Source organism: Acinonyx jubatus, chromosome D1 (assembly GCF_027475565.1).
Source record: "Acinonyx jubatus isolate Ajub_Pintada_27869175 chromosome D1, VMU_Ajub_asm_v1.0, whole genome shotgun sequence".
Classification (NCBI taxonomy): domain Eukaryota; kingdom Metazoa; phylum Chordata; class Mammalia; order Carnivora; family Felidae; genus Acinonyx; species Acinonyx jubatus.
Window position 1 is genome coordinate 62887577 of NC_069390.1, and position 27903 is coordinate 62915479.

The 27903-nt window shown below is 36.6% G+C and overlaps 1 protein-coding gene across 1 annotated transcript in view; it reads right to left on the reverse strand.

Annotated features, from left to right (window-relative positions):
* TENM4 (teneurin transmembrane protein 4) overlaps positions 1-27903 on the reverse strand; it is a 2866770-nt gene that overhangs the window by 2480406 nt on the left and 358461 nt on the right. The window contains exon 2 of the mRNA XM_053202558.1: positions 6802-6845. The gene's annotated coding sequence lies outside the window, so the exon portion shown is untranslated. The remainder of the gene's footprint in view (positions 1-6801; positions 6846-27903) is intronic.

Genomic DNA, 27903 nt, shown 5'->3' on the forward strand with positions numbered 1-27903 from the left:
ATCATAGTGTCTCTAGAACCTTGCACAGCCCCTAGCACATAATAAATACTAAGTAAATATTTGTTAAATGGATGAATGCAAACTCCTATTCAGACCTTAGACTCAGCCAAAATCTCAAGAGCAATGTGAGATCTTAGGGAAAATAAATCTTAAGATGGTTTAAGGATTCTAAGTGAGAAAGTTATTCTAAATGAGGCTCATTCTGAGCCTTAGGCTGGGAGTAAGGATTTTAACCACAGAAAAAGAGATACTCATCGTGAAGTAGACCTTCAGATACCAAATCTGGTTTTAAAAGCCCTAGTAATTTTAGAATGAAAACATGTTGTTCCCCAGAAAAGCTGAGCAGGTAGGTTTTAGTTTTCTTCATAGGAAAGGAGAGAAGACAAATCTACAAGGCAGAGACAAAGATCACATATCCGAATTAGCTGGTGACCTTGGGCAAATAAATTCCCCTCTTTCATCCCATTTCAACCACAAAGTAGAGAAACAGGTTGAATTTTCTTCAGGATCCTTGATGGCCAATTTCTGTTTAATGAGTCTAGAAGATGGCACAAAGGAAGGCAAGGCAAACAGGTACAATGAGGATTAAGACCTGTTCCTGGTTCCAATATTTTTGAGTCCTCAGGTTCAGTCAAATGTTAGCACTACCTTGCAGCTTTCAGTTATTATGAATTGGTTTACTATCACTTCAATAGTCTTAATATATTATATTTAAGGTGAATCTCAACATCTATGTTTAATAATGAGAAAAATGCCACTTCTTTTAAGGTTTTTGTTAAAATAATGTATGAAAAATTGATTTGTATGGGCTTTCAACACATACTACCTTCTTTCTTTTCTTATCTGAATACATACATACATATATATATATATATATATATATATGTATGTATAGTCTTGGTAGTTCTATTATCCTTCCCATGGAAGTTCAAATTACTGTCTATATTATGAAATAAATAAATTCACAAGGCAAATGCTTTGTTAAAGTGTGGACTGAAAAGCTAATTTATGTGAACAAGGACAAGTTTCAAGCATTGAGGCATGCTTGGGCTCCACATTCTTCGACCTCATAGTTTATATTGCTGACGGCTTTTTTGTGTTTACTATAACAGTTAATCCTCACAACAATCCTATTAGGGAGGTCTTTATTATGCCTATTCTTAGATATCTAAACCATATTAGTTTCCTTGTGTTTTCCCACTTTCTAGAGGCTGCCTGCATTCCTTGGGCTAACTCTGACCTCTGCTTCTGTCACACTGTCTCTGTCTCTGACTTTGACCTTCCTGTCTCCCTCTAATAAGGACTCTTGGTTACGTTGGGCCCATCTAAACAATGCAGTATGACCTCCCCATCTCAATTCCTTAATTTAATCATATCTGCAAATTCCTTTTTAGCATTTCAGGCGACATATTCACAAGTTTCAAGGATTAGTATGTGGACATATTGTTAGGGTAGGATGGGCATTATCCAGCCTACAATATAAACTAATCTTTATAGAAATTAGAAGACAGGCCCAAAGCTACACAGATGGTTACTCTGAAGGCTAGGTTTCAACTCCAGTCAAGACAATCTAATTCCAAAGCGTGTGCTCTTATCTATCATGTCTATGATAATGTAGACAGGGCTTCATGGCACACTCTATAATACTATAAAAATATAGAAAACACAGTATAGATTTATTCACTGTCAGTCTCCAGAATAGTTTGTTTGGTTCTGCCTGAAGCTTTTTTTCTCAGCCATAAGCTGCAGAAAAGTGAATCTGTTACTTGGAAAAGTACATCTGTGTGCTTTCTCCAGGCAGTCATGAGACTTTCATGTCCTTATGATTTACACTGTATACAAACCTTGGCACCCAGTTAGTTTCCTGTTGGCAAAATGACTTCACTATATACATCATTCTTATCTTAAATGTTTGTGAAAGTCAGTCAGTCAACAAGCATTTATCGAGTGCCTAAAAAAGCATTTCACATAAATCAATGTGCTATAAGTCAATAAGATAATCACTCAAATGTCACCAATATAAATGGCATTCCTCAAATGAAAGTTTTAAAACACTGAGATTGTGAAAACACACAAAAAATATGACCGCATGGCCAAATTATACTTAATGACCTAAAGGTTTAGAAGATGTTTAAATGTCTGTATGTCTATCTAGCTACCTACCTAACCACGACCCTCACACATACACACACACATAAGACACCTACATGTTTAAGTCAAATATTTTCAGTGAATCAAGCTATTCATTTTTTTAGATGTAACACTGAGCACATGGATATAAGCACAGTAAATAATTAATCATAAAATGTTTGCTGAACTAGGAGGTACTATGAATTGGACCCTAAAGCATACATATACACTCCACCATTGAGACTTCTTAGAGATGAGAATGCCGAGTTACACGCAGCTCTCTGGATGTATTATACTCTGGTGAAGGAAACTTTAACATGGAGTTCCACTGACTGAAATGCTCTCTTCAGTCTCTTCACCTAGTTAAGCCATATTGACACCTCAAGTGTCACCTTCTCCAAGGTACTTCTCATTCCCGTTTACACACTTTCACAGCACTCAGTACTTGCCTCTATGATGACAGAGATTATCATTCATGTTAGCTGAGCTATCAATCTGTATTACCTACTGTATTATGATCTCCATGAAGACAAAGCTGCATTTTACCTACTTTAATCCATGCAGTCCCCAGCATGGATTCTGGCTTAAAATAAAGAAAATGCAATGGGATCTGGAAGATGAAAGGTCTAATATTGTGTAGAGATACATAAGATTTCTGTAAAACTGGAACTCTCAATACAAGTACTACTCAGAACCATAATCCTACTTTCCCCTAGTTGATGAAACCCCTTCACTTTTAGTTCTGAAATTAGTTCAGAATGTGGAATCAATACTTCCCTTAAATGGAAGCATGTAAATTATATGTGTAATTCTTTATGGATAGTAATGAAAACACCAATAATGCAAGAATCATGGCCCAGGAAGAAATTTAGCTTCTCACATCAGCCAGTATCACCACCAGATGCATGGCAGCCCATGCTGGGATTTGGAGGCCAAGGGACTACACACTGAACTAGGCTGCATCTGTTCCAGTTCTGGGTGGTCAAACTTGCTTCTAAAAATATTCTCTTTTCTTGATGAAATAAATTGATAATGTAATCTATCAGATTGTGTTGTGGGGTGTGCACATCTGCATTTGGTTTCTATCTGCCAAACTTGAAAATGACATAAAATATCAGGGAAAGCTTTATAAAAGAACTAACATTTGAACAAGGAGTTTTGTAGAAGTTTAGAGTTTGTCCTGTGCAGGAGTAAGAATAACAGCCTTCAAGGTAGAGAGAAAATGTACAAATCTATAGAATATTCAGGAGAAGAGGAAAAAATGGCTGCAGCATAAAATGAAATTGGACTTATAGGTGGAGGATATTGGAAGTATTCTGCTTCCAATATTGAAGGTAAGGTTGGAGACGTGGATTGGACCTTGACATTGAATGTCTTTGAAAACCAAATTAAAGAGTAAATGCTAGGAAAACAAAATGGCATGAAAAGGATTTTTTAAAATAGGATTTTTAGTAATTAATAGCTATTTAAAAGCTATATAATGCTAATGCTGTTTTGTTGATTTATCAGGCCTCTTGAATTTAAATATTTTCTACTGTTCATCTTCCCAGAACACTGTCCTTGCTGGTTTCTGATGCTAAAATATACACAAGAAAATCATCTAGGCCCAGGCTAAAGACCTATCTCATTTGTGAAACCATTCCAAATTCTCACTTATTAAGTACCCTATTATATTCTTTCTATTTATAGCTTCTGGAATGTATCATACTTTATATTATAATTAGTTTTGTTTATACCTGTCTCTCCTACTATAATATGAACGCCTTAAGCTTTAAGGCATGTCTGATTTCCAACAGCAGCAACTATGAAAACAATAATAATGATTAATAACCATGTAATGTTTGCTGTATGATAGGGACATCTCTAAGCATATTACCAGCTCATTCAATACTCTGAGACAATGAAAGTATGACATGGAGAGGCATGAGATCATATACTTTGGATGAGCTGGATCATCATCCCCAAATTCTGGATCCAGAGTTTTTGCCCTTAAATATATGTAATACTATTTCTTTACCAAAACCAAGGATGATGTTTTTTATATATTCTATAATCAAATAATAATTGTAATAATAAAAACACTATTTACCCTCAAAACATATAATTGATTTAAAAAAATTTATTAAAGTAGGTTATATTTCAAGCACTTTTTGTTTTCTCAGGATTCAAAACTAAAGCCGCTTCTGCTCTTGTAGACCTCATAGTTACAAGAGATTATATATCTACAAAATGTCACCTACAGATACATTTTTAGTCATTTAAAATGGTATCAACAGCCAAATTATGTCTTCAGTCATAATTTCTAATGATAAATGTAAACCTGGATTAGTGCTGATTATTTTAGTGAATTCATATATCCTTTGGGCATTTTATTGTTACATGACCTTATCAAGAAAACAAATTTTAGTCATTTATGTGGTTGAGAAGTTTTAACAAATTACTTTAGAGAGACTGTTTTCTTGCTTATCAGGATTTATGTATCAGAAAGTATATCCAAACTAGATAGAAATTCTTCAATTGCAAGAAGGACTAATTTTAGACCCAGAAACAAGCCTTTGATACAACAATTCTTGACATTTGAATTCATCATGGTATAAATGCTTGAGAAATAGCTGCTTACCTATAAAAGTTAAATGTACTCTCTCATCCATACGAAGTATTCAATCATATGTTAGTCAGTTTCTCATGTTTCCAGCTCAGTACCACAAATAAGCCATTATTTTTCTCTTGATTTAACATATACACTTACATAGTTTTTATAAGTTCCATAATTTGGTGTCAAATGAAGTACAGAAATACTGGTACTGAAAATAACTTTTTTTTTTTGAAAGTTGAGAGGTTAAACAATCAAAACTCGAGGCTGCTTCTTTGGACCCACTAAATGGCTGTTCAATTTCACCAACAAGGCTAGTTAATGACTAGTTATTTCCAGATTAAATTTCAAGAGGTCCTTTATAGCATTTTTCTGCAATCTTCTACATCATAGTTCTCTCTAATATGACTGTCAATCAGATCCTGCTTAGTTAAGGTAACACATGTCAAATATTTTCAAGAAAAATGTCTCAACAAGTCTCTTATACTTCATTTTAAAAATCAAATTAATTTAAAAATATGTTAAATAACCAAACATCTCTTCAGATGCCCTAACTTTCCACTTTGTAGACAGCATGTTTACATAAAAATACTCTTGTTTATACATAATGACTTGGTCTCTCACTTTGCAACTTCTATATTTTCTATTCACTGATTTAATTTCTTTTCTACTTTTATTCATTCTATTTTTTCCAGGTTTTCATGGGCCATTTAAAAAAAACATAACTTTTTTAGAATATTCTCAACTGATTCTTAGAATGTAGGCTATAATTGCTCAACATTATCATATTTGCTTGTGGTGATATCAAATAGCATTGTCTCATTTGCAAAATGAGTACTTAAAAGAGAAATGCTATGGGAACAAATCAATTTTATTATAAAATGTTAATAGGCTGGTAAGGTAGTACAGAGTAAGCCTATTTCAACTCCTCTAATAATATTTCCTCCTGTATTCTCAAAGGAGATGGTTAAAAGTGTTTTGTTAAGATGTCTGTGTAAAATAAAAATATTACATAGACATTAATATAAATCCCAATTCCTAAATAATAATTAAAAATTATGTGTAATTGTATTTTCACTGGCTCTCCCAAGATATCTTGCATTATTCAATGAAGTAATGAGACATGAAAACACCAACAATTCCTCTTGAATAACCCATCTGATTTATAATACATTTAAGTCAAGAACAAATTCTTCCTGCTGTATTGCTTCTCAGCTAACTTACATAGATTCATAAGGACATAGATAGAGCCACAGAACATCTAAATTATTTATTAGGAAAGAAACGAGATTTCCCTTGGTTTAAGATAAAACCTGTGACTTCACAGTGGTGGTTTTTTCAACTTCGATGCATTGTGAATAGCAACAGAAAATATCAACTGCCATTAAAATTATTAAATAAACTTCCAAAAATACTGAGTTTGAAATTAGCTCTCAGATAAAATTAATAAGTTCTTGTAAACTTGATTATTAAATGTGCATGCTTCAATATTAGGAAACCTAACATTTTCTGACAGGATTTTATTACTTTGATACATCAAAGAAACTAAATACTTCATCCCATTCAAATTCTGGAACAAGAATGAATCATTCATTTCCATATTTCTAAGCATTTTATGAGACGAAAGAATTTCATAGACATTCCATATTTTTCATGGGGTGCTAAAACCTTTAAAAAATAGAAAATCTAAGCAAATTGCATTGTTTATAGAACTTAGCACTGTATAGTTCCTCTCAGGTTAGTTTTTCTATTTTTCCTTTTTTTTCTTTATTCATCTGGACCCTGGTTTCTTTATTCATATGAACCCTGTGTTTTCATGACAACACAAACACTAAGTGTTCTCCAAATCATTTAATTCCATTATCTTTTGCCACTTTGCAGATGGAACTGTTTCACCCATCATATCATTTAGTGAGGGATAAACAAAAAATATTTCTCTAGGAACTTTATCTGCAGATGGAGAATACAATATTACAATACCCCTAAATCATAGGTTTGGTTTCTAGCTTTAAGGATCAGGGTGTCAGAATATCTACTTTTTAAAAATGCATCACATTAAGAAACGTGGTATCACTTACCAGTAAGTTTACATCTCAGCACCCATCTCCAAACAAAATTGACACTGAAAGAATTAAAAAAATATTAAATAAAGTATAAAAGCAAAAAATACAAAGTCTGATTATTTCATAGTAAAGTTATAAACCATATTATTAAGTATACATTAACACAGCTACTGGAAAAATACAGTATTTAGACAGAATGCATTTTAATAATATAATGACAATAGACTTTCCATAGATAGGTAAATTTGTACAAACTAATCTTCATTTATAGCAAGGAAGTAAATTCAGTATAAATTTTTTTAAGGTATCAGCTAGGTTAGAAAGCATTAAGGATAAAAACAATTTCAGTTAGCATCTATGCTGAATTATTGCCCAAGCAGTTATGATAAAAATAGTGCTGGTCAAAAAAATAATAAAATATCTAGGAATAAACTTAACCAAATTGGTGAAAGGTTCGTTCTGTGGAGACTATAAAGCACGGATGAAAGAAATTGAAGATAACACAAACAAATGGAAAGACATTCCATGTGCATGTGTTGTAAAACAATACTGTTAAAATGTCTATGCCCCCAAAAATGCACATATTTAATGCAGTCCATATCAAAATACTAACATTTTTCAAAGAACTACAACAACAAATGTAAAATTTATATGCAACCACAAAAGATCAAAAATAGTGTAAGCAATCTTGAGAAAGAAGAACAAAAGTGAAGGTATCACAATCCCAGATTTCAAGATATACTGCAAAACTGTAGTAATTAAAACAGTATAGTACGTGCACAAAAATAGATGCATAGATCAACAGAACAGAATAGAAAGCCCAAAAATAAACCCACACCTATATGGTCAATTAATCTTTGACAAAGAAGGCAAGAAGACACAATGGGAAAAAGACAGTCCAGATAGTCCCTTCGATAATGGCTTTGGGAAAATGGGACAGCTACATGCCAAAAAAAAAAAAAAAAAGAGAGAGAGAGAGAGAGAGAGAAAAAGAAAGAAAGAAAGAAAGAAAGAAAGAAAGAAAGAAAGAAAGAAAGAAAGAAAGAAAATGGACCACTTTCTTACATCATATCCAAAAATAAACTCAAAATGGAGTAGAGACCAAAATGTTAGACCTGAAATCATCCTAGAAGAAAGCAGTCAGTAATTTCTCTGACATGGGCAGTGGCAACATTTATCTAGGTATATCTCCTGAAGAAAGGAAAACAAAAGCAAAAATAAACTTTTGGGCCTACATCAAAATAAAAAGCTTCTGCACAGCAAAGGAAACAATCAATAAAACTAAAAGATAGCCTACTTAACTGGAGAAAATGTTTGCAAAGGACATACCTGATAAAAGGTTAGCATACAAAATTTATAAAGAACTTATCCAAGTCAACACCAAAAAAAACCCCAAATAAACCAATTAAAAACAAATGGGCAGAAGACTTGAAAAGACATTTATCAAATAAGACATTCAGATGGCCAAGAGACACATGAAAAGATGTTCAATATCACTTATCATGAGAGAAATGCAAACTGAAACTACAATGAGATATCACCTCACACCTGTCAGAATGGTTAAAATAAGAAATGGAAGAAACAAGGGTTGTGAGGATGTGGAGAAAAAGGAATCCTCATGCACTGTTGGTGGGAATGCAAACTGGTACAGTCACTGTAGAAGACAGTATGTAGGTACCTCGAAAAATGAAAAATAGAATTACCTTATGATCCAATAATTCCACTACTGGGTATTATCCAAAGAACAAAAAAAGACTAACTAAAGAAAGTATATGCACCCCTATGTTTATAGTAGCATTATTTACAACATTCAAGATATGCAGCCTAAGTGTTCATTACTAGATGAATGGATAAAGAAGATGTGTGTGTGTGTGTGTGTGTGCATATGCAACAAAACAAAATATTACTCAGCCATTAAAAAAAATGAAATCTTACCATTTGCATCAACATGGGTGGATGTAAAGAGTATAATGCTAAATGAAACAAATCAGAGAAGGACAAATACCAGATGACTTCACTCAAGCAAATGAACAAAGGAAAAAAGTAAAAAACCAAGAAACAGACTCAAACAAACTGATGGTTACCAGAGGGGAGGTTCCTGGGGAGATGGGTGAAACAGGTAAAGGGAATTAAGAGTACACTTGTCTTCATGAGTACTGAGTAACGTATAGAATTGCTGAATTTGTATATTGTACACCTGAAACGAATATAACACCTAATGTTTACCAGACTGGAATTAAAATAAATAGAGATGGTCATATTCATTGCAGCTTTAAAAAATAAAATATACATAACATGGCGATTGGCAAACTTCTTATCTAAAGAGACAATAAATATTTTAGGCTTCAGGGGTATGCAGTCTCTTTCTCAACTACTCGACTCTGTATGTAAAGGAATAGGTATGTCTGTGCAATAAAACTTTATTGACAAAATCAGCCAGCTGGCAAGAATTTGGCCCCAGGCCACAATTTTCTGACTCCCGGAAAAACACACTGAGTATTCCAACTCAGGAATATCAATCTTAACACATGACAGACAAATGAAATATAGAGAATTACTGGGACTGAATAATTAGAGCCCATTGCTTCAGAATAAACTATGTGATTTAAAATCACCCTACAGGAGCGCCTGGGTGGCTCAGTCAGTTAAGCGGCCGACTTTGGCTCAGGTCATGATCTCGCGGTCCGTGAGTTCGAGCCCTGCGTTGGGCTCTGTGCTGACAGCTCAGAGCCTGGACCCTGATTCAGATTCTGTGTCTCCCTCTCTCTGACCCTCCCCTGTTCATGCTCTGTCTCTCCCTGTCTCAAAAATAAATTTAAAAAAACGTTAAAAAAAAATTTAAAATCACCCTACAAACACCTGCAGAGCTCTCAGCCCCAAATGATGAAATAGGAGACTCAGAGTAATTATTTTTAATATTTTACAGTAAATATTAAAAATATATTGTAAATATAAAGTAGATATCTAAAAGTGATAGTAAATAGGAAATCTCATAATTTTAAAAGAATAAAGACAATTATTTGACTTTTAATTATGCATTTTAAAAAATGCTAAGTAACAGCAAGATTCCTGGGACCTAACTTTTGCTTGTAGATTAGGGAATTCAACTAAATTAGGAAGAATAATAGATTGGAATTACCCAGATAGAATCATAAGGCCAAGCTTTACAATCCTTGGAAAATGAGTTGAAAAGATGAATCCAGAAAGTATTGTTCCAGATAAAGATCTGGTGTCAGTCTGGAAGGGAGCTTATGGGCTTCCTGCAATAGTTTCACTATTTGATCATTAGCTAACCAATATGTAATACTGGTAAAAACAAGAGAACAGACTCAATTGCAAACACACTTAGGTATTCAAAGAAATACTAATTTTACTGATTTTGGCAATATGAGATAAAACTCAAATTGGGAAACAGATTATGCAGAAGACAAATAATTATATTTGCTTTTCTAAAATTTTTATTTATTTTGAGGGAGAGAAAGTGCACGAGTGGAAGGGGGCAGATAGAGAGGGAGAGAGAGAATCTCAAGCAAGCCTGATGCTCAGCACAGAGCCGAACTCGGGGTTTGATCCCACGACCTTGAGATCAAAACCTGAGCTAATATCAGGAGTTAGAGGCTTAACCAACTGAGCCACGAAGGTGCCCAGAAACTATTATATTTGTGACAGATTTGTGACAGAAGAGGTTAGCAATAAGAATTCTTGCTATTACTTCACAGTTAGAATTGCTATTTATTCATTTTTGAATTTTTGAAAATGGTTGTGTGTGATAGACCTTGAAGTAGTGCATTTTAGTTTTTAGTGAACACTGAACACTGACCCCAGACCACATACCTATACACCTACTTTTACTCCATGTGGCTATTTTTCATTTTGAATGGCTAGATCATCCTAGTAACTTTACCTTTATAGTCGAAATATGGTTCTACTTGTCAGAGCAAAAGAAAAAAATGTTAAGAAGGCATCTCTGACAAACATAAATAATAGATTTATTGTGCTCTTCATTCATGACTCCCAGTTATGGGCCCCATGTGTCTTCCCAAAATCCATATAAAATCCTAACCCCAGTACCTCAGAATGTGACTGTACCTGTAGAAAGAGCCTTTACAAAGGTAATTAAAATGAAATGAGATCATGAGACTTGGCCCTGATCCTTTATGACTGGTGTTCTTATAGGAAGAATAAACTCAGAGACAAATATGAGCGCACACAGAAGATCATCTGAAGACACAGGGAGAAGAAAGCCATCTACAAGCAGACAGGCCTCAAATAAAAACAGAAATAAAAATAAAACAAAAGCGCAACCCTGCCAACACCTTGATCTCACACGTCTTGCCCCTAGAACTGTGAAAAAGTACAATTCTGTTTCGAAGCCACTTTGTGGTACAGAGAGTGTATGATGCTCTTGCTCTCCCCTCCCCACCTATGAGGCCAATCGAGGAATGGCAGCAGTGAAACAGACTAAAAGTCAACTTACCCACCCCTCTTTCTCTGCCACCTCCAGTGACTACTAGCAATTACCAAAGTAAGTGTGTCACACACTGGCACTGAGAAAGAATAACTGGCTACAGGTGGAGGAGGGAGGAGGAAGGCTCATTGTAAACGGCAGTTCTCCATTTTAAGAAAAATGAATGCGGAAAATGTCGTTGAAATCCATGTGGTCAGAAACTATACATTGTCCCTCTTTTTGTAAATTCTCAGTTATGGGCTGCACTCCAGAGGCCACAGGTTGGAATTCCAATTAACCATGAAACTGTCAAAAGTAAGGGTTGTATCATGAGACCTTAACAGTCTGCTCATCATTTCAGAGAAAACTGAGGCTCTTAAACATTAATTTGCTCAAAGTCACAAAGGTAACGAATGTCATCTTGCATTCATTACACAATCACGTTGGTCTTTTTCCAAAGTTTGTACACTATGGAAACTCTGCCTCAGTGGGCAGTTCATTCATTGTTTCAACAAATGTTTATTGATTGCCTGCTATGTTCCAGAGACACTTCTTGATATTAGGATACAACAGTGAACAACATAGACTAAAGCTGGCTTCTTGAGTTTATATTCTTTTTTTTTTTATTTTTCAAATTTTTTTTTCAATATTTATTTTTTTTGGGGGACAGAGAGAGACAGAGCATGAACGGGGGAGGGGCAGAGAGAGAGGGAGACACAGAATCGGAAACAGGCTCCAGGCTCTGAGCCATCAGCCCAGAGCCTGACGCGGGGCTCGAACTCACAGACCGCGAGATCGTGACCTGGCTGAAGTCCGACGCTTAACCGACTGTGCCACCCAGGCGCCCCGTGAGTTTATATTCTAACATTGGGTGATAGACAGTAAACAATAATCATAATAGGCAGTTGTATTACATAATATAAGATTAAAAGTGTTAGGCAGAAAAGAAAAAGTATAGCAGGGTAAAGGGATTGGGGATAGCAGGATGGAAGCTGATGCAGAGCAGGGCAGGAGGCAGTTTGTGATTTTAAATTGGGTGTTCAAGGTAGGTTCATTGACATTTACGCAAACAATTTAAAGAGATAAGGGAGCTAACTAGAAACCTATTTCTGTGAAGATTGATCCAGAGAATTCTAGTGCAACCTTAAGTTTTCAGATTGGCCCCTGCCTGACTTTTTGGAGAAACAACAGGGCAACCAGTGTGGCTGCAGTAGAGGGAATGATGGAGAAAGTAGTAGGAGAGGAATGGAGGCAAATGAGGGATGGAGAGGTGAATAGATCTGGTTAAGAGGGCCTTGCAAGCTATTGAAAGGAAACTGGATTTTACTCTAAGTACTCTAAGTACCCATTACAGGGTGTTGAGCAAAAATTAGAGTTTTATTAATGTTTATTTATTTTTGAGATTCAGAGAGAGCAAGATAGCGCAAGCATGAAGGGGAGGGCAGAGAGACAGGGAGAGAGAATTCGAAGCAGGCTCCTGGCTCTGAGCTGTCAGCACAGAGCCTGATGCAGGGCTGGAACTCATAACTGGTGATAACATGACCTGAGCTCAAGTCAGACACTCAACCAACTGAGTCACCTAGGTGCTCAGAGCAAAAATTAGTTCTTATTAAAAGTAATACTCTGGCTGCTGTCTTGACCATATATCTGGGTTTTAGGCAGGGTATAAGCAGGGAGAGGTGTTAGGAAGTTAGTTACTGCAGTCATACTCAAGAAAGAAGGTGGTGGCTTGGACCATGGTAGTAGCATGGAAATGATGAGAAGCAACTGATTATTGACATATTTTAAGTATATTAGAAAGGTGAAGATATTCTGGCACATTAGGTATAGGTTATGAGAGAAAGAGAGGAAGAAATCTGTTGTGTTAGCATGTAAGCTTTTTCCATGAAGGTTTCTCTTTTATATAATACATGTGTTATGGTGTGATAAGCATGAGCTTGGAAGAAAGGCAAATGTAGCATTCATTTCTGGTCCTAGTGGGTACTAGGCATCTCTTTCAACAAAATAGTGCTGCGCTTAAGAGCTCAAATCTAGGGACACATGGATGGCTCAGTCAGTTAAGCGTAGGAAGTCAGTTTAGGTCATGATCTCATGGTTCATGGGTTCAAGACCCACATCTGCCGCTGTGCTGACAGCCTGGAGCCTGCTTCTTATTTCGGGTATCCCTCCCTCTCTCTCCCTGCCCCTTCCCCACTCATGCTCTGTTCCTTTCTCTCAAAAATAAAACATTAAAAAAAAAAACTTAAAAACAAAAAGAGCTCAAGTCTAAAGCCCTGTGATCCTTTCTATGAAAGCTGGCTCTCTCACTTACTGAGAAACTTTGAGGGATTTAAATTTGACCCTCTAATCCTCAGTATCCTCATTATATTATTGGGTAATAAACATAATTACCAGAGAGGGAGAGACAAAGAGGTGGGGGAGGGAGGAAAAATGTATCACATCTGTTAAGGCCTATTAAGCAGTATGAGCTTAGTGCCAAACATATAGCAGGTGTAGTAGATTGAATTAATGGCTCCAATGCCTTCTCCCTCCCTGTAGCCACACCCTTTGCCATGTAATTTCCTAATAGCCCCTACTCAAGAGGAAGAGTATAGTTCCTTACTGTTTAACTTTGGGTTGTGCCCTGTGACTTACTTTGGCCTGTAGAATGAGAATAGAAGTGATAGTGTGACAAATCCAACCAAGCCTAGTCCTTAAGAGGCTTTGGGTATTTCTGCTTTTCCTTTTGTACCTCTCTCCTGTCCCTGGATTCCCCGAACATGAGAGTGTTGTGGGGCAGAGCCACTTCTTCTGACCCTTGACCTGCATCTGGAGGCAGAGCAGCTTCAGCTACCTCACCCTGAAGCAGAGGTGCCCAGAGCCCGGAGGAACCCCCCACCAATGGGAAGACACGTGCATAAGAATAAGCAGTTAGTGCTTTCAGTCACTGAGGTTGGGAATGCTTTGTTACACAGTAATAGCTCAGTGATAGAGTCAGCACTGAATAATCCTAGTCTATTTCCTTAAAGTTTTGATTAAAACAACAACAAAAACCCAAATACCCTCTACGTTGACTGAACTGTCTTCCTTTGCTTTATAGTTTTTAATACTTTGATACTGAGAGCAGATTGGGAGTTAAGACACAAGTCAAATTCCACAAAACAAAATTCCAGGGGTTCCTGGGTGGCTGAGTTGGTTGAAAATCTAACTCTTGATTTGGGCTCAGGTCATGATCCCAAGGTCATCCATCTCTGAACTGAGTGTGGAGGCTGTTTAAGATTATCTTGCTCTCCGGGGTGCCTGGGTGGCTCAGTCAGTTGAGCGCCTGACTTTGGCTGAGGTCATGATCTTGCAGTCTGTGAGTTCAAGCCCCGCGTGGGGCTCTGTGCTGACAGCTCAGAGCCTGCAGCCTGCTTCCGATTATGTCTCCCTCTCTCTCTGCCCCTCCCCCACTCATGTTCTGTCTCTCTGTCAAAAATAAACATTAAAAAAATAAAAATGATTATCTTGCTCCCCCTCTGGCCCTCTGCCCTCTTTCCATGCTCTCTTTCTAAAAATAACATAACAATAAAATAAAAAAATTGAAAAAAAACAAACTCTACATTATACCAGTCAAGAGTTACTTAACTCTTCCCTCTTTAAGTTATAGAATACCTTAGAGAGTTGGTAAGTGTTAAAAAGCTCAAATGGGATTGTCAGCCAGAGCCAGTGAGTTTGAGCAATATCCTTGACTATATCAGAGCACTCTCTTACTCACTGTAAATACAATTGGGGATTGAGCTCCTATAAGCCAATTCTTTCTGAATGAAATATGCCTAAAAGAGAAAATAAAATATTCTCTAGTGTGTGTGTTGGGGGTATATATTGCTCTCACTGAGGCTATCACTATATTTTAAATAATTTTAAGTGATATGTATAGAAAAATGTGTCTATCCTCATTCCTCGTGGATTCTGTGTTTACAAATGTGTGTACTAAAATATACGTGTAATCCCCAATTAAACATGTGGGACTTTCAATCATTTGTAGACATGCTCAGTGTGGTGAGAATTTTGAGTTACCTGGTGAGTCTGTTCCCAGTGGAGGTCCAACAAGGCAGTTTCTGCTTTGCTTCAGCACTCACTCTGGAAACAAGTGTGTCCTTTTCATGGTCTATTTAGTGCCATGTTTTTCTCATTTTTGTGCTTTTTACTGGTGATTTCACTGTTTAAAATGGCTCCGAGTGTAGTGCAAAAGTGCTGTCAAGGCTGTGATGTGCCTAATGGAGAAAATAGATAAGTTATATAAGCTTTGTTCAGGCATGAGTTACAGTGGTGTTGACTGTGAGTTCAGTGTTAACAAATCAACAATATATACCGTGTCTTCATGCATACTACAAGGTTATATATTAATCAGTTGACAAAGATGTGTGACCGGAGGCTCACAGAATAGAACCCTGTATTTTTCCTAGGAGCATTCATTTACTGTTTGCTAGTTTAATATTTGCGGTAACTATAGCACAAAACTACAGCAAATCGTGAGAAGTGACTGCGTGTATATGTGTATTTGTGTGTGTATTCATATATCTGCATATCTCCCTATATCGATCATATGTCTCCCTTAGAATAGCATTTTAATTATATCCTCCAATAGTTTCAATCACCAAACAATTCTTTACCGAAAGAAGCTACTACCTTCTGTAAGGCAAGCCTGGGCCCTGTCATGAGAAGACGATGATAGACAACTTCCTATTAGTATTAGTCATTCAGGTCTTTATCTTTTTATACTTCTTGGGTTGTAACACTTAAATGAGTAAGATTATTGCCATGAGATTCAGTGGAAGAAAAAAACCTGAATGACTGACTTTCTCAAACTTGGAAAACAACCTTCCAGAAAGAGTTAAAGATATTATTAAAATAAGGATTATGAAAAGACTTAACAAGAAGTATCAAGGGCAACCACTTATCCCTAAAATAACCATTTTCTCACTGGATTCTCCTTTCTTTTTGACCTTAAAGTATCTTCTACATATCTCATTATTGCACGTGAATTCTATTGCAATAATCTTACTGCTTTTCTTTTGTCTTTGATCTCTCAATCCCTAGCCCACTGTCTGCCACACAATGAGTTCTCAGTGCATGTCATGAACTATAATTACGGACTATTTAAGTGTTACCACACTACACTGGAGCTTCACACGCATTTTATATGCATATGTATGTGTGCATAATTTGTGATATTTAAAAGGTAACATTAATCTCAGTATAAACTACCCCAAAGCAAATACTTTACTCACACTTCCCAGGAATTTCTTTTTAAAATTTACTTCAGTCTAAGTCAAAACCAGTTGCTGGAGGAAGTCATCGAGAAGATATGACCACCGATCGATCTGCGAGCTGGAACCAGAAATAGGAGGCTCCTCACCTCCTCGCCTGTGCTTGGAATGTATGTTGCACCCACTGTTCCCAAAGCTGGAGTCGTTTTAAAGACTCAGCCCTGAGGAAGTAATGCTGAGACCATCTGGAAGGTATACATGACTTAACCTCATTAATGTCTCTAAATAAACATTTTAAGATTCTGTCAGGTGGATGGAGATATCTACTTGTCTTGTGGCCACCCAAGACAAGCCTCATATAGAAGTTCTCTTGCTTATTAAACCTGTCTCCTGGGGCACATGGGTGGCTCAGTCGGTTAAGCATCCAACTTCAGCTCAGGTCATTATATCCCAGTTTGTGGGTTCGAGCCCCGTGTTGGGCTCTGTGCTGACGATTCAGAGCCTGGAGCCTGCTTGAGATTCGTGTCTCTGTCTCTGTCTCTCTCTCTGCCCCTCCCTGTTCACACTCTGTCTCTATCTCTCTCAAAAATAAATTAAAACAAACAAACAAACAAACAAACAAAAAAATACGGCCTCCTAACAGTCTGCAGTGGCCTGCCTCTTTCTTTGGTCTTTTCTTGCTGTTCGTGTCTGGGCCTGGTTTGCAAACCAACACCAGCATAATGGAAAGAACATGGTCTTTATTAAATAGGGGTTTATATTCTGCCACAGCTGAAACAGCTTCTGATTCTGTGTCTCCCTCTCTCTCTCTGCCCCTCCCCTGCTTGCACTCTGTCTCAAAAATTTTAAAAAAACATTAAAAAAATTAAAAATAAAAAACAACACCAAAAGCTACAGAGCAGCTAAGGGATGGAACCAGAAATTGAACGGAGTCTGTCTCTAGAGTTCACATTCTTCTCCACTCTATAAACTGTACTCATTGTGGAACATCCAAAAAAGTTACAAAACTTTTCTAATCTTCAACTTCTTTATATGTCAAATGGGTGGTAGAATAAAACTGCTCATGAAATAGCTGTGTGGATCATGCCAGATCTAACATGTGGATATGCGTGCATATCGTATCCACTTTATATATGCTAGTTCTTTTCTTCCAAAGCCTTATTTATGTCCATATCTTGAAATAGTTCAATGATAAATTAGCTTCTCGTAAACATGATCCTTGTTGTTTTAATTTTCAGAAATGTAGGAATCTGGATTGCAGCTGGAGGGCTGTGAATTATCAAAAAAAAAGTCTCTGCTATAGGCAATAATTTTAATGTTAATTAACTCCATCTGGAAGGAAAAGCAGGTGTTGAAATTGATCACTTAAGTACAGAAAGCAAAGGCTGTTTACTAAACTCTCCCTAAATTAATTTGGCTGAGCTTCTGGTTAAATTGCTTTCAAGTCACTTTTCTATAAATGCCTTATACCAAATGCCGAAATTGGAAAAAGAAGTAGACCAAGCAGATTTTAATGAAATGTAACAAATTGGACTGAAAGGTCACCTAAAAATAAAAATTGTATTTTAAAAATGAAAAAATGCAACAGCTTTGCTTCAATAGCAACTGGAATTTGAACAAAAACCTGTGGTATTTCTCATGTGTTGTTCACAAATCACCTGAATCAAATCAAAGTGCATGCACTAGAAAAAGTATAGAGTTCCGGGCTCTCTACCAGACCAATTGAGTCAGATGTGACAGCAAGGTCTAGGAATCTGCATTTAACAACTAAGGTGATTTTTATTCTGACTAAAACTTAGGAATCATTGTCCTAAAATGGGGAGATACCAAATCACACAGTAGTGATACATAATCCTAAAAAGATGACAGATTAGTATAATAGTTATCTGAGAAGGTAAAATATAACACTGAAGCTTGGAAAATATCATTAAACGAATCTTTACTCTTTCAGAAAACATCGAACAATTATAGTGTTCAATTTCCTGGTCTTCTGTCATTACCTAACACCTCACTAGAAAGCCACGATTCCCTAAACTTTTTCCAAGTCCTTCCATAACGTGATTTGATTGTCCATTCCACTCCAAAATTCAGTCCCAAACCAGCAGAATCAGCCTCACTCATATTTACAGAATCAGAAATTCTGAGGGTGGAACCCCAGCAATGTGTGTTGTAGCAAAGCCTCCAGGTGACTTCAATGCAGACTAGAATTTGAACACTATGTACCCTTCATGATTTGTTGTGATTCATCAGACTTCAGTCACTTGTTATGCACAAGGCATTAGCGATGATATTAATGTAGTAAAATAACTGGGTCTCTTGTTTCCATTGCTAGACAAAGGGCACAAATTTTCAGTTGTAAAATGAATAAGTTCTAGGTATCTAATATACAGCATGGTGACTATAATTAACAATAATGTATTGTATAGTTAAAAGTTGCTATGACAGGAGAGCTTTAATGTTCTCACCATAACAAAAACAAAATGGTAGTTATCTGAGATAAAGGATGTGTTAACTAACCTTATTGTGGTAAACATTTCACAACATAAACATGTATGAAATCATTACCTAGTACACCTTAAACTTACACAATGGTGTATGTTAATTATATCTCAAAACTAGAAAAAAAGAGAAAATTGCATGGAACAAAAAGTTTTTGATAGAACCTGCTATTGTCTCCAACTATGAAAGAACCAACACTTAATGAATATTTAGCACACATTAGTTACTCTTCTGAGTGCTTGGCATCTATTATCCCCTTAGAGGCGCCTGAGTGGCTCAGTTGGTTAAGTGTCTGACTTCCACTCAGGTCATGATCTTGAGATTTGTTAAGTTCAAGCCCTGCGTCGGGCTCTGTACTAACCGCTCAGAGCCTGGAGCCTGCTTCTGATTCTGTGTCTCCCTCTCTCTCTGCCCCTCCCCTGCGTGCATTCTGTCTCAAAAATTAAAAAAAAAAAAAACATTAAAAAAATTAAAAATAAAAAACACCAAAAGCCATAGAGCAGCTAAGAGATGGAACCAGAAATTGAACTGAGTCTGTCTCTAGAGTTCACATTCTTCTCCACTCTATAAACTGCTATCAGTTTGTTAGCAATTCTCAAACACCACCTGAAGAATCCTTAGCCCTAATCAGGACAAAGACAATGCCCAAACCTGAGAAAAGAATAGGACTTTTAAGATCGTAAGATACAATATTTTTACACTAGAGTAAATTTGTTCCCAATATTCTACCTTTTTAAAAATCATCTCAAAGTCTGCTTATCTTTAGGTTTCTAATAAAACAGACTTTCTTAGAAAAGCCTTTCACCTGTGTGAACATGAAGCAAAACACAGTGTATCAAAGCCTAGGCTTCCCTATGTATAGACTGAAGATAATATTATTTAACCATAGAGAAACAGTATGAAATGGGGGAATATATGTGAAAGTGCATTTTAAACTTTCAAACAATAATTATTTGCTTGTAATGTGGTGTCACAGTATTTTTCATACCAAAGTTTTCAGAATTTGTTTGCAAAGTGTCTCCTTTTACTGACCTTTTACACCACAATTAGCACTGTCTATATAGACTGATTGCACAAAGTACGTTTAAAAAAAATTTTTTTAATGTTTTATTTTATTTTTGAGACAGAGAGAGACAGAGCATGGATGGGGGAGGTTCAGAGAGAGAGGGAGACACAGAATCTGAAGCAGGCTCCAGGCTCTGAGCTGTCAGCACAGAGCTCAAGGCGGGGCTCGAACTCACAGACCGTGAGATCATGACCTGAGCCAAAGTCAGAAGCTCAACTGACCGAGCCATCCTGGCGCCCCACTTTTTTTTTTAGTAACTCATTCATCAAATCTCAACCCTCAACCTCCACCTCTCAGTGGAGTTTTCAAACTTTCCTTACTATAAAATTAACCAAAGGTGCTTTTGAAAATGATAGTTTCTAGTGTCTCCCTGGAATTGTTATTATTTAGATCTGGCATGAGATCCAGATATATAGTTTAAGAAATATCCCAGGGGCGCCTGGGTGGCTCAGTTGGTTAAGTGTCTAACTTCAGCTCAGGTCAGGATCTCACGGCTCGTGAGTTCAAGCCCCACATCAGGCTCTGTGTTGACAGCTTAGAGCCTGGACCCTGCTTCAGATTGTGTTTCCATCTCTCTCTGGCCCTCTCCCTCTTGTGTTCTCTTTCTCTCTCTCTCAAAAATAAATAAGCATAAAAAATAAAGAAATATCCCAAATGATTGTCATAATGAGTTGAGTGGCAGAAATATTAGAGTAAATACTAAAACTCTTCTAAAGATTTAAAGCAGAAAAAAATCCTCTCACTTTCTATTAGCATCAAGATTATTTTTGGACATAGTTTTGGACATAGTTTTTTTTGTTTCTTTGTTTTTGGTTATTTTGTTTGTTTTACTCCAAAACATTAGTCAGAAATGGCATTTTTTTTCCTGGGAGGAAGGTATGTTAATAAAGTATTTATTTAGATAGACAAAGTTATGAGAAAGTAACAACATAGACACAAATCCCAGTGTTTTAACATAATAAATACCTCAGCTTGGTTCACAGGGAATGCCCACTGAGGGTCAGGACAGATGGGGGAATGAGAATGGAGGCTCTACTCCATGGGGTGACTAAGGGAACCAGAAGTGACACACAACTCAATCCTTAGTTCATTGGACAAAACAGCCAAACATGCCCATCACAATAAAAGGGGCTTAGAAATATGGAGTGACAAGTGGGGTATTTTGCAAGCTTTACTATCTCTGCTTCAGTCTACTTTAAATTCAATGAGTACTCTAATAAATAATCACCAATCTTTAAGCAATGTAAAGCTACCCAGCAATCCGGGAAAAAGAGAAAGTCTAATCAAATTGCTCTCTCACCCCAAGAATTTAAAATTGACCTAAGAGAGGGCGCCTGGGTGGCTCAGTCGGTTAAGCGTCCAACTTCAGCTCAGGTCATGATCTCACAGTCCGTGAGTTTGAGCCCCGCATCGGGCTCTCTGCTGACAGCTCAGAGCCTGGAGACTGCTTCAGATTCTGTGTCTCCCTCGCTCTCTGCCCCTCCCCTGATCACACTCTGTCTCTCTCTGTCTCAAAAATAAATACAAACATTAAAAATAATAATAAAATAAAATTTACCTAACACTGTAGTAAATCATCAAATTACAAAGATTATGCATTAAAGAGATGACTTGTGTGACACATGGTTTAATCTCAAAAAATGAACACCTTTAGAAGGCAGAGCTTCATGAAAGAAATGAGATTAATTAGGACCACAAGATTTCCAAAAAGAATCTGAGAATATGCAGATATACCCTAAACTTTGAGGGACTTACCATGAGAAAAACACAAATCAAGCTTAGGATAAATCATGGAATTGAGTGCATGATTCAGGAAAATACAATATGAGTCATCATTATAGGAAAGAAAGGAAGAAAATAAAACAAGTATCTTTAAGAATCTTCTATATGCAAGGACTCAGCTGATGCTTTACCTATGTTATCTCCATTTTATCAACTAAACCCTCAGAAGCAAGTATTATTCCCATTTTACAGATGCAATTTAAAAATGTGAAGCAGCTAGATTAACACTACACATTTAGTAAATAACAAAACTAAGATTCAAAACCATGACTGTGAGTCCCATATTGTGTACAGGAATGTGTATATTTTTTAATCTAAATTTTGTTAATATTTATTTACTTTTGAGAGAGAGGTAGAGAGAATGGAGGAGGGGCAGAGAGAGAGGGGGACATAGAATCCAAAGCAGGTTCCAGGTTCCAAGGTGTCAGCACAGAGCCTGATGAGGGGCTTGAACCCACCAACCATGAGATCATGACCTCAGCCAGTCAGACGCTTAACAGACTGAGCCACCCAGGCTCCCTGGGAATGTGTATATTTTCCCCATTATATTATGTGATGCTATGCTAACTTAGGACCTCCTTCACTAAAATCTTGCCTTTATAAAAGAGAAAGAATACTTCTAAGACACTACACTAGTAATGTTTAATGAAGTCATAATCTATTCACAGCCACAGTCAGTGATCCTGTGATAACTTCATGTATAACATTCCTGTGCTACAGTACCAGAGACATATAAAACAAATAGGCAAGATCACTGAGGCATATTCCTTTGAACAGTCCTTCTCTGCCTTTTCCTTCTAAATTGCACAAGAATTGGCAGCTAATTAACAACTCATTAGCAACATTGATAAACCATGTGACAAAAACAAATTCTGTGCTAACAGAAGGGAGAGATTTCCAATGAATATAAAACAGAATATAGGATAACATCAAATTTCTGAAACTAGCTTCCTATGGATTTCTTTAAAAAAATTTTTTTAACATTTATTTACTCTTATGATACAGAGAGAGACAGATCATGAGTGGGGGATGGGCAAGAAGAGAAGAAACACAGAATCCGAAGCAGGCTCCAGGCTCTGAGATGTGAGCACAAAGCCTGATGTGGGGGTTGAGCTCACTGACCCAACCATGAGATCATACCTGAGCCGGAGTTGGACACCTAACTGACTAAGCTACCCAAGCACCTCGTATATAGATTTCTAAATTATTCTTGTATTTCATGCTTTCTTAGTCATTCATACATTAAAATATATATTAATCACCATGTTCAAAGCAATGTGGTAATTTTAGGGACAAAAAAAGTGTCAAATACAATTCGTGCCTTCAGGAAGTTTACAGTATAAAAAGATGATTAGGGAGTGTATACATTTCCATTTTAGGAAACAAACTTTATGAGGCTGGAATATGATCTTTTTAGCTAAATGTTGGCATTTAACTGATGTATCCACAGATGAACATCTGACGCATATTTGCTAGATGCACTGTTAGAGTAGGTATGAAATTCATTGTTAAGAGGCTGGTAAAATTTTGGATGTGTATAAAAATTGGATCTCATAGATTAATTTGAAGCATTTTGAATAACTAGACCTGCAACGTTTTCAATTAAAGACATTCAGTTATTCTCATTTCTGTTAAAAGAAAGTTGTAACTCCTTAAAATGGTTCACAAGGTCTTGACAATGTCTTTCCACTTTTTGCATGTTCTGTCCATTTCATGGATCTCAGAAGAGGCCACACTGTATCACACTTGCTTATTCCCTTTCCACTGTGTGAATTTCACCCAACCTACCAACTCACTTGATCTTTACCATTGCTCCTCACGCTTTAAGATGTAGTTAACTTCACTAAATATAGAAGGCCTGCCTAAACTCAAGTCAGATTTACCATATCTACTTATATTGAACTCATCACACCACATAATAGGTATCATATTTGTCTTGTATTTATCCCTTTGGCCTTTGGACTTTTTTGAGAACAGAGGTTTTATCTTTTCAGCTCTGTATCTTTGGGGGCTAATACTAGGCAAGGGCATAGTATGAACTTAATATCTCAACTATTAAGTGGATCAATAAGTGTGTACTATTCCATTTCACATCTATAATGAGAATATATGAATGCTGGGCCAGTGGGTATCACAGTCACAGGAAACTACTTTAAGCTACAGACATGGTTAATAGAAAAAGATGCACTAACATTTTTTTCTCTTAAAAGAACAGATCCAGCTATTTTGATGAAGTAGTTAAGTAGATCATCTCATACAACAAAACCTTAAAGAAATAAATATAGATTTTTTAATGTTTCCTTTCAATGAAATTTGTACTTGTCATGATCATAGCTTAGTTACATAATTACATCTAGGAGATCCAAATAGAATTATAGAATACTTAGAATTCACTGCTTCAACAGATAGTAGCTATTAGCATTCTGTGAGTTTTCTTTACAACCTGCCTTTGCAAAAGATGTAACACTTAAAAGGAGTACATCATTTTTTTCCCTCGTCTTTCTTAAGTTTAAACAGGAAAAAAAGAAAATCCTAGGTTCAGACCATTGGAACATGAATGCACCTGAGCTGAATGTACTTTTGAAGCAAATAAGAAATTGAGCCATGAAAATGAGACATGGAATGTGAAAAATCAGCCTATGAGTACCACAATAAGAAAATGGTCCTCTTGGGCACCTGGGTGGCTTAGTTGGTTGAGGGTCTGACTCCTGATTTTGGCTCAGGTCATGATCTCAGGGTCATGGGATTGAGCCCTGCATCAGGCTCCATGATGAGCATGGAGCCTGCTTAAGATTCTCTCTCTCTCTCTCTCTCTCTCTCTCTCTCTCTCTCTATTTCCATCCACCCATCTCCCTCACTCATGCTCTCTCCCTTTCTAAAAGAGAGGAGGGAGGGGAGGAAGGAAAGAAGTAAAGAAGGAAGAAAGGAAGGAAGGAAGGAAGGAAGGAAGGAAGGAAGGAAGGAAGGAATAAGGGAAGGAAACAGGGAAGGAAGGAAATGGTCCTCTTCTCCCCTACTTCAGTGTTATGCTCATTTAATCACTTTTTAATTCACTCTATCTGACCTGAGTCTTGCCAGAATTGTGGATGCCTGCGACTATAGGATTCAGGCCCATTGACATTAAAACAAGTGTTTAATCAATGTGATGAACAGAAAAAATATGCAGCTGAGAATCCTTTATACAGCAAGTCTGTCATTCAGAATAGAAGGAGAGATAAAGGTTTTCCCAAACAAACAAAAACTGAAGGAATTCATCACCACTAAACCAGTCCTACAAGAGATCCTAAGGGGGATTCTGTGAGTGAAATGTTGCAAGGACCACAAAGTACCAGAGACATCACTACAAGCATGAAACCTACAGACATCACAATGAGTCTAAACCCATATCTTTCCATAATAACACTGAATGTAAATGGACTAAATGCTCCAACCAAGACACAGGGTATCAGAATGGATAAAAAAAACAAGACCCATCTATTTGCTGTCTACAAGAGACTCATTTTAGACCTGAGGACACCTTCAGATTGAAAGTGAGGGGATGGAGATCTATGTATCATGCTACTGGAAGTCAAAAGAAAGCTGGAGTAGCCATACTTATATCAGACAAACTAGACTTAAATTAAAAGCTGTAACAAGAGATGAAGAAGGGCATTATATAATCATTACAGGGTCTATCCATCAGGAAGAGCTAACAATTATAAATGTATATGTACCAAATACGGGAGCCCCCAAATATATAAAACAATTACTCACAAACATAAGTAACCTTATTGATAAGAATGTGGTAATTTCAGGGGACTTTAATACCACACTTCCAACAATGCATAGATCATCTAGACACAGGATCAATAAAGAAACAAGGGACCTGAATGATACATTGGATCAGATAGACTTGACAGATATATTTAGAACTCTGCATCGCAAAGCAACAGAATATACTTTCTTCTCAAGTGCACATGGAACATTCTCCAACATAAATCACATACTTGGTCACAAAACAGCCCTTAATAAGTATAAAACAACTGAGATCATACCATGCACACTTTCAGACCATAATACTATGAAGCTTGAAATCAACCATAGGAAAAAGTCTGGAAAACCTCCAAAAGCATGGAGGTTAAAGAACACCCTACTAAAGAATGAATGGGTCAACCAGGCAATTAGAGAAGAAATTAAAAAATATATGGAAACAAATGAAAATGAAAATAAAACAATCCAAATGCTTTGGGATGCAGTGAAGGCAGTCCTGAGAGGAAAATACATTGCAATCCAGGCCTATCTTCAAGAAACAAGAAAAATCCCAAATGCAAAATCTAACAGTACACCTAAAGGAAATAGAAGCAGAACAGCAAAGACACCCCAAACCCAGCAGAAGAAAAGAAATAGTAAAGATCAGAACAGAAAAAAAAACAATATAGAATCTAAAAAAACTGTAGAGCAGATCAATGAAACAAAGAGTTGGTTTTTGAAAAAACAAATAAAATTGATAAATCCCTAGCCAGGCTTCTCAAAAAGAAAAGGGAGATGACCCAAATAGATAAAATTATGAATGAAAATGGAATTATTACAACCAATCCCTCAGAAATACAAACAATTATCAGGGAATACTATGAAAAATTATATGCCAACAAACTGGACAACCTGGAAGAAATGGACAAATTCCTAAACACCCACACACTTCCAAATCTCAAACAGGAAGAAATAGAAAGCTTGAACAGACCCATAACCAGTGAAGAAATTGAATCAGTTATCAAAAATCTCCCAACAAATAAGAGTCCAGGACCAGATGGCTTCCCTGGGGAATTCTACCAGACATTTAAAGCACAGATAATACCTATCCTTCTCAAGCTGTTCCAAAAAATTGAAAGGGAAGGAAAACTTCCAGACTCATTCTATGAAGCCAGCATTACTTTGATTCCCAAACCAGACAGAAACCTAGCAAAAAAAGAGAACTACAGGCCAATATCCCTGATGAATATGGATGCAAAAATTTTCAACAAGATACTAGCAAATCGAATTCAACAGCATATAAAAAGAATTATTCACCATGATCAAGTGGGATTCATTCCTGGGCTGCAGGGCTGGTTCAACATTCACAAGTCAATCAATGTGATACATCACATTAAGAAAAGAACAGATAAGAACCACATGATCCTGTCAATCGATGCAGAAAAAGCATTTGACAAAATTCAGGATCCTTTCTTAATAAAAACCCTTGAGAAAGTCGGGATAGAAGGAACATACTTACACATTATAAAAGCCATATACAAAAATCCCACAGCTAATATCATCCTCAATAGGGAAAAACTGAGAGCTTTTTCCCTGAGATCAGGAACACGACAGGGATGTCCACTCTCACCGCTGTTGTTTAACATAGTGTTGGAAGTTCTAGCATCAGCAATCAGACAACAAAAGGAAATCAAAGGCATCAAAATTGGCAAAGATGAAGTTAAGCTTTCGCTTTTTGCAGATGACATGATATTATATATGGAAAATCTGATAGACTCCACCAAAAGTCTGCTAGAACTGATACATGAATTCAGCAAAGTTGCAGGATACAAAATCAATGTACAGAAATCAGTTGCATTCTTATACACTAATAATGAAGCAACAGAAAGACAAATCAAGAAACTGATCCCATTCACGATTGCACCAAGAAGCATAAAATACCTAGGAATAAATCTAACCAAAGATGTACAAGGTCTGTATGCTGAAAACTATAGAAAGCTCATGAAGGAAATTGAAGAAGATACAAAGAAATGGAAAAACATTCCATGCTCATGGATTGGAAGAATAAATACTGTCAAAATGTCAATACTACCAAAGCTATCTACACATTCAATGCAATCCCGATCAAAATTGCACCAGCATTCTTCTCAAAACTAGAACAAGCAATGCTAAAATTCATATGGAACCACAAAAGGCCCCGAATAGCCAAAGTAATTTTGAAGAAGAAGACCAAAGCAGGAGGCATCACAATCCCAGACTTTAGCCTCTACTACAAAGCTGTCATCATCAAGACAGCATGGTTTTGGCACAAAAACAGACACGTAGACCAATGGAATAGAGACTCCAGAATTGGACCCACAAAA